General features: G+C 37.0%; 1 long non-coding RNA gene and 1 pseudogene across 1 annotated transcript; both read right to left on the reverse strand.

Annotated features, from left to right (window-relative positions):
* Positions 1-2461: 2461 nt before the first annotated feature.
* Positions 2462-3692, reverse strand: LOC141815077 (uncharacterized; annotated as a pseudogene).
* A 349-nt stretch (positions 3693-4041) lies between these two features.
* On the reverse strand, positions 4042-5471 carry LOC141814260 (uncharacterized). Its single transcript, XR_012600472.1, has 2 exons — positions 5410-5471; positions 4042-4262 (listed from the first exon to the last, which is right to left on the reverse strand). It is a non-coding gene; the product is annotated as an uncharacterized LOC141814260 (long non-coding RNA).
* Between the last annotated feature and the right edge of the window lie 3375 nt (positions 5472-8846).

Below are 8846 nucleotides of genomic sequence, written 5' to 3' on the forward strand. Positions count from 1 at the left end.
ACATTGCTTGCGTTGACGGATCAATTCCTGTATTTCGATCCTCTTCCTTGGATGCTTCCTGTAACGCCCCCCCTCTTTCTTATACTAATAGGGAGACGTTACGTACTTTAAACTTTCCTTAACTTTTACTTATTAAATAAAATAACTCAAATAACTTTTCTTTTTCTTCTGTTTAACATGCGGAAGCAAAAGAAATAAATAACTTTTTAGACATAAAATAAATATTTATTTAATTTCTTGATCTTATTCCGCGGTTCCGTCGACACCACACATCGAACACCTTTCCAGCTGCCTCCTCTTTCCTATAACTTTTCCTTTCATTTATCTGCAATATGAGGAATGCAAACTATAAGCAACGCTTAGTAAGTACATCATCTAACTCACAAAAATCATAGAAAACTTCGTAATAACTGATTTATGCAACATGAATGTTCATATCTAAACATGTGAGGGGATTTTCAAAACATACTATTTCATAATAATTAAACATATTAAACATCCATCATTTGGGCCCTGACAAAGTACCAATGCGCGCATCCCTAACCGGTCCGGGGTAGCTAGCCACCGAAGCCGATTAGAGCGTACTAGGCACCTCGCGGCCTACAACAAACATAGCGGGTAAGTTTGGCCCTCACGGCAGCCACCGAAGTCGATTAGAGCGTACTAGGCACCTCGCGGCCTAGGGACGCTTATGGAGCCCATCCCTTGAACACCTCACGGTCCGGTACTAGACACAAAATAAAGTACTTTCTTTCATATTACGATATCTTACTTCTTATATCATGCAATTCTACTATTTATATATGCTTTATCATGCATATGCTTTAACAAAAATCATGTTTATTACGAAAAACAACGCCTCAGATTGTGCTTACCATAGTAATTCTAAACTAATTTTTGGGATAGTTCCCTATAACTTCCTTCCCTGTTCCCATTCCTTTAAGTTCCCAAAATAAGCCTCCAGGACTAGTAAAAAATGGTTTGTTACTGCCTCGTAACAATTCCGATGTTGGGTTCTGGTTATTGAATTCCCAAATATGTTCAAGCTTCTCTCTGCTACTCGGATATCCCTCAGTGTCAGCCACTTGGAATCATGGAGAGGGTTATCTCAACATAGGGCCTCCTTTCTTTGCCTCCGGCACCGCAAGCTCGCACCTTCTGCTAACCCCTTCGCTGCCGACTCCCCTTTGTCGCCGCCCATTTCACCTCCCCAGTCCTCGACTTTAACTCAGAGGAGAGAATTCCATCGCTTCTGAGGCTGAGAGCTGCCTTCAACCCCCAAAAGCTACTCCTTTCTTCTTCGCTTTATGGGAAACAGAAGAAAGGTCTGATTTTTAGTGCCGGCGCTGCGGTTCCCATCGGAGGTGTCAGGTTCGTGGAGGCTGAGGTGGAGATGCCTAAGTTGTTAGGGGTCGAAATTGCAACCCTTAAATCGGGGGAGAAAAGGAGTTGTGCAATAAGGTTACGACGTCGGAAAGAAATTTGGAGACATGCGGCGTTACTGTCGCCGTGTTTTCGCATTTTCTATTTCTCAGTCGCAGTTTCCATTCTCTATAGAAAATGATATTTATAAAATATCATTTTCTGTTTTCTTAAAAAATGACTTCTCATTTTCTAGAAAATGAGATTGGAAAATACAAAGCAAATAACAATTTTTAGAAAATAAAAAAATAAAAAAAGGACCAAACTAAACACCCCATAAATGATTGTGAATGGTCTTCCTAATACCGATCTTTAAAACCTATAAATATAAATGTAATGAATGTTGGAATGAGCAGCTCATGGAAGAGGAAATTGATTTATTTTTTTGAAATCTTGATTTGTTAGAAAATGAGAGTTCATCCGTATTTTTTTACTAGCTAGTTCTACCTCCCCTAACCAATGGTTTTATTTAGAATTCTTGAAACTATTCTACTTCATAGATATATATTTCTGACCATTCTAAAATATGCTACTCTAAATTCCTACATGAATATTCTGTTCACTTTTCTTGATCCAATTTATTTCTTTATTTAACCAGTTAATAATGGATCAAAATCAAATTTAATTTTCAACACCCCTTTTAAATTTGATTTTGTCACTCTAAGCAAATTCCACATTTTCATAAAGTCTTCAATTTGAGGCTACACAAATTTCACATCTTGATAGAGTCTTCAAATTTGAACGTCTTAATAAAGATATTAACAATTTGATCTTGAAATCTTATATATTTCATTTGCATATGATGCACTCTATGACATAGTGATAACGTATATCAATGTAGCTTGTTTTTATTATGAAAGATTTGATTCTTTATTAGTTCTATTGCAAATTTGTTTCTGCCACACATGCCGTCGGTGCATGTGTTATCATATTTATGATAATATTTTTCATATATATATTACTATAACAATCGGTATAAATAGGCTTGTTACTCTAAGCAATTATCTTCTTTTATTTTTTCTCTTTATTTTTTTTTTATTTACTTGTGTTTCAATATAGTATCAAAGCCACGATGCTTCACACCAATTTTCCTTTTCCTTTTCTTTTTCTCTTTCATGCTCATAATGAGCTCCCATCGCCTTTTCCTTTTCCTTTTCTTTTTCTCTTTCATGCTCATAATGAGCTCCCATCGCCTTATCTGTTGGCCTCTTTTTTTCTTGCTTTTTTCCTTCTGAAAACATTTTGTGGGGGTTTGGCCGTGCTGAGATGGGCGTGACCGACTAGATCCCTGTGCTACCTTGGCCACCTTCTATGGCCGTGAAGACTCTTTAGTTGCATCCTCTTTAGTTGCATCCTGGTCACGAAATCGACGACGACTCTGCTGTCTAGCCTGTGATGTCTGCGAGGTCTGCCGACTAGCTTCCCTTTCTTGAGAAATTTGTTGCTGAGTTACCTCAATCATAATAGCTCGGTCCAGTGCCTCTTGATAAGTAGTAACCAAGAAATCCAGCCATCTTGGCCCGAATATATGCTGCAAGTCCCTGTATAAAGTGCAGCATACGCTGATCGTCTTGAGCTACCATGTGTGGGCAAAATTCCGCAAGTCGATTAAACTCCGCATTGTAGTCCATAACGCTTCGATTACCCTGCTTGAGATTTATGAACTCCTGACGTCGAGCAATACAAAATGCTGCCGGAAAATATTGTCTCTCGAACGCCTCCTTGAATAACTGCCAAGAAATAACCCGATCTCCAAAAATAGTCTGCTGCATCTCCCACCATGTGGCTGCCTGTCCTCTAAAATGGTATGCAGCTAACTCTACCTTTTCTGAGTCGGAACATGACAGGTACCCGAATGTACGCTCAGTATCCCTTAACCATGTACGCGCCACCCAAGGGTCGGTGGCTCCATGAAATAGGGTAAAACGATCTCTTGCGGCACTCGCAAGCAAAGGGATGCGAGCCTTCTCCATGATAATAGCTGGTGGAGGGATGCCTAGGTTGGCCGGATGAGTTTCCACAGGGTTTGGTTGTCTCTCAGAAGGGCCCCCAACTCCAACAGTGGGATCAACCTGAGTCTCTGGTATTATCTCCGGTGGGGAGGGTGATGCTTCGTGCAAACCATGATCGACCCTCTGAGTAGTAGAGGCACGTCGACGTGTACCACCACGACCTCGACCTCGACTACTAACATCATCCGAACTGCGGGTGCCGCTACGAGCACGACTACTGCCCCAACGTCGATCACGGTTAAGTCTGGCTCGAGGCATTGCCTATAAAAGCAAATAGAATATTATTAGTAATCAACGGTAATCAAAGTATTTAAGTAAATACAAGACCTCTAATCCTATAGCTCAGAGACACAACTTGACTCAATCAGAAAATAAAATCCCAAACATATCAGTTGGAACCCACGGACAGAAATTGCGAACTTAGCTCTGATACCAATAAAATTGGTATCAGATAGACTAAGAATGCAAAGACTAATCCCGAAAGATCTAACTGCTCTGATACCATTTAAATTGTCACGACCCGGAGGTGTCGTTCCCGCCTTCGGGAGGTACCTCACTCGGTGACGAGATAATAAAGGAACCATTACAATAACCAAGATATATAATAGAAAGAAAGAACCATCCATAATGTTATTAGATAAACTGAAATGAGACCGAGTTCATACAACCATTTATTAAAACTAGGGACAACTATCTGTACTCATAAATGAAGGAAACTGACATAAACCATCAACTAAAGTAAAACAAACCAAAACGTAGTACGTCAAAGTCTCTGAGCAACTCTAACACAAACTGGACCAGGGTAGTATTAAATCTGTGCCTGCAAATCTGGAAGCCAAATAATGTAGAAGTTAGCCAAAGGCTAAGTGGGTAATTAGAATAGATGTGCATGAATATAATCTTAATTAAGAAGCAAAGGAATTAGAGTGGATCATGAATTCATTTTGTCACATTCAGTTCTTGTACATTTCTCCATTGGTACATAGTATAATATCTGTATATATATATATATATATATACCTCTATTCATCATTCTCTTCATTTATTATCATATAAAAGTCAGGTAATATTATTATTATTTATCATCACCAATAATCTCAATCTGATCAATTAATATGAACAGTATCAACATTTATATATTTAATTAAAAAGTGCATAGCATGAGCCGATAACATCAGAGTATAGCAATAACTCATATATGTGTAGGCTAATAGCCTCCTCAGAATATACTGTCGCATACGTTATCAAACGTACGGGCTTTCTCTCTAGCCCTCACCGGTGGAAGACAAAGTAAACACTGACCGTGGCCTCTGCTCTACCACAATAATATGTGATCGGTCAGTGCTCTGGACCGAGGGCTACATCACGCCACCACTCCTCAGGTGTACGGTCCAGTACTCTGGTAAAACTCTGGTATAAAGCTAGGCTCTTAATTAACACCTCTTAATCTTTATTATTTTCTCTTATCTCATTTCTTGTTATATCTCTTTTTCATCGATTATTATCAGTATTATATTCTCAGTAGGTGTATTCAGCATTTGGTCTAAACGACCACTCAAATTAAATTATCTCTTCTTTACTCATGTAGGTATCACAATCATGTTTACAAATAAAGGTGAGTATCAACAGATAAAAGCTAAGTATCAATAAGACTAAGGTATTAACAGCAAGAACTAAAATAGAGCAAGCAATGTAAAGATAGTTATCAACAGACAGAGCAGGTCAGAGTATCTATTAAAATTTGAAAACACCCTTTCCCATTTTTAATTACCCCCCAGATGAAACCCATGTGTGAACAGGAAGTAAATCAATTATTTTTACCCTTTTATGATTTAATTTATTTAACCCTGTTTCAGTATTTTAATTATCACTTTATTTCCCTTTTTGAAAATAGGTGTACAGTTATGCATAATCCATTTTATTCTATTTATTCATGCACAAAGATATATAGAGTCAAAGGACAGAAGGTACCCACTTTCGTATCGACCAAGCTCCGAGTGTCAGCAGATCAACGTGCTCCACTCGAACTAGTATCTACAAATATAATATAACAATAACTCAAAACTCAAAATAAACATCACAATACTAAACGTATCGAATCGTAATGTATTTACCTATTACACATTCTATCTTCTAACTCATACACTTAATAAAATCATACCATATGAATTCTTGAACATATACTTCAATTTCATATGAGTATTATATTCTTAAAAGAGCACAAGACACTGACGTTTCACACTTCCATAAAAGCACTAATATTTTTGATACTCTCTTAATCTCCATTACTACCCACACCAATAAAATGACATCTGTTCAAAACAAATGCACACAGGGGAAATCCTGTTTATTACCCTTCACGAGCAGCAACAACAAGAGAGAGAGAACAGCATTCGCAACTCTCGTAGCAGCCAAAAACAGTAGCAACAAAAAGGAGTACGAGCATCAAAACAAGGCGAAATCAAACAGAAGTTATCACCTTCACTACAACAAAAATGACTTTCCGCAGTGCGCAAATATGCCATCCGCAGCGCACATCGCACGCTGCGCAGTTGCAAGCTGTTAAAAGTCATTAGGCATCCGCAGCGTGCATTGCGCGCTGCGAAAGCTCTCATCCGCGGCGCGCATTGCGCGCTGCGATTGATCGCATCCGCAGCGCACAATGCGCGCTGCGGATGTAATCAATCGCAGCGCGCAATGCGCGCCGCAGATGAGAGCTTCCACAACGCGCAATGCACGCCGCGGATGAGAGCTTCCGCAGCGCACTATGCACGCTGCGATTGATCACAGGTCAATCAATCACAAGTCAAACCATTCAAATCATATAATTGCATTTCAAACCATTCAAATCATAATTATAAACTCACAACTCAAATAATTAATAACAACATAAATACCACACACAACAACCACATACAAATAACACAATAATAATATCATTTCAAACTAGTATATATATCCAACAAATAACAGACTTTACTTAGTAACAATAGATCATAATAATAAAAAACACTTCAGTACCATATTTTTTCTGAAAAAGTTAAAATCTAAATCTAAATCAGTTACACAATTATATATTTAGATAACCAAGCAATCGTGCTTCCTATTGCATCCTCACTGATATCCCCACGACTCGCATTCTTCACTTTTGTCTGCAAAAAAAAAAAAAGAAACAGGGTATCATTAGCATAAAATTTGCCAAAAAAAAAATCATGCAAGATCACATAATTTGTTGTTCACAAAAAAAGAATGAAGTTAAGATAATAATGTTGCAGATAAAGGATGAGATGAAGGGGCAGCTTATAGATCTTAGTTGAGAGAAACCACTTCCAAAGCATGGAATCAACTAAGATAGTGGAGGCAAGAATCTCTGTGTCTACTATTTTCCCCTTCCATTTCCATTTGAATCTATCTTGTACTGTTCTTACCAGAAATATGGGAGGATATATTGTTGGTGTGCATTAATAAATTACGGTCATTATAAATCTACTTATTAATAGAAAATTGATAATAAACCAGATCTATGTCATGGAAAGAAAGCAAACCAATTCAGAAGAGAAGATGTGGCAAGAACATGTTTTCCAGCAAGTATATCATCAAACATGTTTTCCACACAAATCCTGGGCCAAGACAACTGTTTGCTCAGCAAATATTATTCCAAACTAACAAGTAACTTCAAAAAAGCAAAAGTAGTAAACTGAAAAAAAAATCTTTCAGTTCATTTTCAACCCTAACAATTTTGGTTTGGTTGATTTGATGTTTTCAAACTGAAAAAAAAAAGAAAAAAAATAGGTTTGGATTCAGTTATACCTATGAAATTGGTAAACCAATCAATGTCCCACCCTACATGGAACCACACAGCACCAAATTGCTATAAGAGCTAACAAGAAGAACAAAATGAACAATTGGAGAATTCACTGATATATTCTTATTCTAATTGCTAATAATCTTTGCCTGATCGCATATGAGCTTACATATATAACATAAAAAGTAAAAAACATCTCTAATGCAATTACCAATCCCACTCCCAATTAATATACATACCTGTTTAAAAATAGTGCCTGTTCCAGATCCCTGGGGTCCAAGAAGCAAAAGCTTTTGGATTCTCTGCTCAAGATAATCAGGCAAGATTCTGGGTACATATGATGCCTCACTTTTAGAACCATTAGGAACTGCACGTGGTACAGGCAAAGAGAACAAAGAACATGCAAATCTTGTCAATGCCTGTCAAGAAAAAGAACCAGAACAACAACATCTAGTGAATAAACATGTTTCAATTTTTTTGAATGGTTGATGAAGTCTTATAGCTTTAAATCAAATTGCATTTCAAGGTTGTGAGTTGTTCTTTCTGATTGAGAGTCTTTCATATCTATATCACAGTAGTTCAAATGTATATCGTTATTGAGAATGAATGATCAATTGAATCAGGTTAGTAGGGTAGTTGAGAAATGCCAATTTAATCCTTTTGCAAAGTATGTTACTAGTTTTGCAGATTTTCACAAAGATGTCCAAGCATAATTTCCAATCATTCCTGAAAATAATTTTCCAAAGATTTAAAATTCCCAGGAATAAATATCAAATAAAGACACTTGAATGTTAGTCTGGCACCTTAAGGTGTTATTTCAAAATGCTGAAATAGACTCCTTCCCAAAGTCCACAAAACAAAAGGATTCCTTCTATTACATTTCAGTTAATTCATCTCCATGTCTTAGAATTACTATGGTATTTTATTTCTCATCCTATTGTCATTTAATCAACTGGTTAATCAAGTAATTGACAAGCATTTCTTGAACAGAGACAATCTCAAATTTTCTGACAGTGGCATAGCTGATTATTTGATTGAAGCTAAGGGTCATAACATAATCATATTAAGTGGCAAGTAAACTTCCAAAATAGCATGAAATGTGTTACTTGCTCGATATGTTACTCAATTCAACCCATTTTAAGGAACAGTTCTGCATTGTGAATCAAGTTGAGTACATTAGAGAAGGTTGAACAACAGTTCTGTTGCAATTATTAGTAAAGGAAAGCAGAAGAATGTGTAAAAGTCAACCTTATAACAAAATAAAACCTTCTGTGTCATCACAACTAAAACTGTGATCATTGTCAAATTATGAAGTGGCAATCCACGTTCCGAAACAATGACCCTAAATGCATATGCACAATTTAATTCCTTTCATTTAATTTATCTACTTCTAAAAGTAAGAATATGACAATTAGATAGTCAATCAGATAGTTTAATTGAGTTCCCAAACAATGACCCTAAATGCATATGCACAATTTATGAGGTTAGGCCTTCTTAATGTCTAAGTTGCATGTCATCATCGAACTTGAACCTAGTAAAAGAGTCTTTGAACAGGATCTATGAAATTGGACAAGGAGTCCAGAGAAAGTCTCACTGATCAGTTTGCA

This window comes from Curcuma longa, chromosome 21, assembly GCF_044706935.1.
Source record: "Curcuma longa cultivar G26 ecotype Majalengka, Jawa Barat chromosome 21, ITB_CL_G26_1.1, whole genome shotgun sequence".
In the NCBI taxonomy this organism is placed as follows: Eukaryota; Viridiplantae; Streptophyta; class Magnoliopsida; order Zingiberales; family Zingiberaceae; genus Curcuma; species Curcuma longa.